Here is a 4,102-nt window from a genome sequence, read left to right as displayed (position 1 = left end):
GTTAGTTTGAACCAGCTTGTCCTGCCAACTTGTGTTTTCAAGCAACTACAACATTCCTTGTACATTGCCATGATCATTTTAATTAATCCCTGTCCAATTCTTTCTTGCACCAGACTGTCCCAAACTTTAGTCCTGGGGACACTGTCATATGCCTTTTCAATGTCAATGAATGTAATTACCATAGCATTACCATACACCCATTGCTTTTCTATTAGTTATCTCATAACGAAAATGGGCTCTATTATTGACCTTCCACTTCCTAAACCAAACTTATTTCCCTGTATCTGATTTTCAACCCTCAACCTTATCCTACTTCCCAGTATCCTCTCCATGTAGTTCTTCAATACTTTCTTATCGCCTTTCTTGAAAATTGGGATGATTATTCCATTTTTCCAATCCTCAGAGACCTCCTTATTCTCCCAGATAATCCTGAGAACTCGATATGTTCACTGCAGGCCTACAGCTCCAGCTCCTTTATCATCTCCACTGAAATTTCATCTATTCCAGCAGTTTTTCCATTCTTCATCTTTCTTACTGCCACTTCAATTACATTCATTATCATTTCTTTATCCATTTCCTGGTGGTCCATTAAATGACTGTCATTAGTTCTCCCGTTCAGTAACTTCTTAAAATACTCTCTCCATCTATTTCTTATTTCTTCTGGCTTTGTTGATATTATGCCGCCTTCATCCTTCACAAATCTGGTGTTTACTTGATCCCTCTTTTTGTTTCTAGATACCATACAATAATTTCTTGCTACCCTGCATATCATCTCTCAATTTCTGTGTGAATAAGGCCCAGATTTTCCTCTTTTCTTCCTCCACTACTTTCTTGGCCAAATTCTTTGCCCCCACATATTTTCTTCTACTTTCTTCAGTCTTAGATGTTTTCCATGCTTTGCATGCCATTTTCTTTTCCTTCACTTTAATCTTTACCTTATCATTCCACCTGTGTGTCTCTTTGTCTTTCACATTTCCTGATGTTCTACCACACACCTTTTCTGCACATCCAGTCAGTGCTTCCTTAAATCTTTTTCATTCATCTTCAACACTCCCATCTCTGTCCTGGGTACCAAGGGTATTATTTCCCTTCGAAATTCTTCTTGTATGCTTTCCTTCTTCAATATCCATGATTTAATTTTCTCTCTTCTTAATGGGGTTTTTTCAATCTTTCCCACTTTCAATTTTCCTATCACAACTCTATGATCTCCACCAAAGGCTTCTTCAGGCATGGCTGTAACATCTAAAAGGTTCTTCCGGTGTTCTTTCTCTATGATTATATAATCAATCATGGTCTCCCCAACCATACCTTGTAATCTTCTGACTGTTCTTCTTCCAAAACCACGTGTTTCCAACAATCATTTGGTTCCTCATGCAAAAATCCACCAACAACTCACCTTCTGGATTTACATTTCCATATCCAAAGGGCCCTACAACATCTTCCTTTCCTTGTCTTTCCATTCCAACTTATGCATTTAGAGCTCCCGTCAATAGCAGTTCCGTATCTTCTATCTGACTCTCCACTTCCTCTAAAATGTCCTCTAGATGTTCATTTATGCAACCCCTCTGTGGAGCATGCAACTGAAATAGATATTTCATGCCATTTACAAACTGGAGTCTCATCACCATCATCCTATCGCTGACACATTTTGTAGATTCCACACATTCTTGGATTTCTTTTCTAAGTATGATGGCCACTTCATTTTTTTGCTCCAGGCCCTCCACTGTAATACAACCTGTATCCTTCTTTCGGAGTGATCTCTGCCGTACCCCTCTTCTTGGTCTCACACAGTCCAAGTATGGCTATATCATTTTCTTTCATGAAGTCAGCCAGTTCTTTTGTCTTTCCCGTCAGTGTCAGGACATTTACTGTCGTAATCTTGATGTAGTTTGGTCCTGGTTGCCCACTTCGTACAGTTCTTCCAGCACCCAAAGAGCTGCGCGTCGCTTTTAGCAGGGGACACCCTAACCTTTTCCGAGGCACCATATCCGCTTTATCCATATAGGCTATTGTTACGATGGGCTCGCCACACTCAAAAGCATTTTATACCTACTGCCAGGTTCAAAATTAGGCCGCCCCTAACATGGAGACAGACGCCTTTTGTAACCGTTCCTCTGGAGTAGAGACGCTACGGGTTTGCCCCTTCCGCCATCTCCACCGTACCGAAGTTCATCTTCTCCGCCGTAGATGCCGCTGAGGACTTCAGCCATAACCCAGGGCAAGGGCCCTCCATATTTATGACCCCTGGAGAGAGGGTGCCCCAGTATTTTAAAGCCAACAGTAAAGTATTATGTCTTGTAGTTATGTTTGAGAGATATAAACATCGAGGTCATCATTCACATTCCTAAAGGAGGAGGAGAAGTGGAGAAAAAAGAAGAAGAAGTGTCCCCAACCTATGAATATTCTTGCTATCGACTTAAGAAATTAATAGTGTCATTAAAGGTGGGAAGAAGCCTCCGTGGCTCGGGCGAAAGCGAATCGGTCTTTCACCGCTGGATTCCGTGGTTCAAAACCCGGTCACTCCATGTGAGATTTGTGCTGGGCAAAGCGGAGGCGGGACAGGTTTTTCTCCCAGTACACCGGTTTTCCCTGTCATCTGTCGTCTTTCATTCCAGCAACACTCTCCACTATAACAAATGGCGTATGGACTCCGGAGAGGCCTGGTGCACGTCTCTTTCTAGTAGACGGCCTATTAGGCGACCTGCATGTCTGTGAAGATGAGGGCCCTACCTAGGAGGATTTCTAATGTTGAATACGCCACACACACCCAGCCCCTGAGCCATTGGAATTAACCCATTAAGGTTAAAATCCGCGACCCGGCCGGGAATCGAACCCGGGACCCTCTGAACCGAAGGCCAGTACGCTGACCATTCAGCCAACGAGTCGGACACTCTCCACTATTATATCATTTCATCCGTCACTCATCATTCATTGCCCCAGAGGAGTGCGACAGGCTTCGGCAGTCGGCACAGTTCCTATCCTCGCCACTAGATAGGGGATTCGTTCATTCCATTCCAGACCCAGTTAAAACCGGATACAGGCTGTGGATTTTCATTAAAGGTGGGGAATAAAATTTACTAGGTCTCACATACTTCAGAAGTGTCGAGACCACAGGTCGGATGGGAAATACAGTTTACAGAAGAGGAGTCTCACTAAAGTAAGTGGAATTTATATCGGAATCAGGAAGAGAACCATGGCTGTCACACATCTCTCATAAAGTGTTATACCCTAAAGAGTATCTGCCCATTCAACTACGCATGATGAAGATCATCCATACCTAAACATGACCATCTCGTTTATGTACTAGCCAAAGCACCCGTTCTTCTTATGGATTTATGAGAAAGGATTTAAATGTTTACATTAAGGTGGCCCGCAAGTACTGTATATGTGTGTCTTGCAGCATGCTCATGTAGACAATAATTACGACCTTCTGATCAGGTACATAGATACAGTATATAGGTTATGCTCACTCGACACTCGAGAGCGAGATCGCACAGGAAAGATTAGAGGAGGAGCTTGGTACAAGTAATGGCACAAAATGCCGGAGTCAGCTCGGGGCCCGTGGTCGTCACACCTCGTCTCACAATGGATCGTTTGAGAATATTCGATCCAATATCCAGTATTCGGGAGACAGTGGCTTCGAACCCCACTGTCGGCAGCCGTGAAGATGGTTTTCCAGGGTTTCACATTTTCATACCAGGCAATTAAGGCCATGGCCGCTTCCTTCCCACTCCTAGCCCTTTCTAGTCCCATCGTCGGCATAAGATCTAACTGTGTCGGAGTGACGTAAAGCAACTTGTAAAAAGAAAGACAATATATACAGAGTGTACCAAAACTCGACGGCAAAAATTTAGGAATGCATTCCTCACATAAAGAGAAGAAAAAAAGTTAATGACAACATAGGTCTGGAAACGTATTCTTACAGATTTGTTCAAACTTTGTGCCACAAATTAATTTCAGTAATATTTACATGTCCTCATGCAATCATTCAATCGTCTCATCAACAGAGGTTCGCCATTAACATCTGGGTCGGCATTGTTGGTTATTCCTTGTTGGGACCCTACGTTCTTCCGAATAGGCTTACTGGACAGAGCTACACAAA

Source organism: Anabrus simplex, chromosome 1 (genome assembly GCF_040414725.1).
Source record: "Anabrus simplex isolate iqAnaSimp1 chromosome 1, ASM4041472v1, whole genome shotgun sequence".
In the NCBI taxonomy this organism is placed as follows: Eukaryota; Metazoa; Arthropoda; class Insecta; order Orthoptera; family Tettigoniidae; genus Anabrus; species Anabrus simplex.
This window is presented reverse-complemented; position numbering follows the sequence as displayed.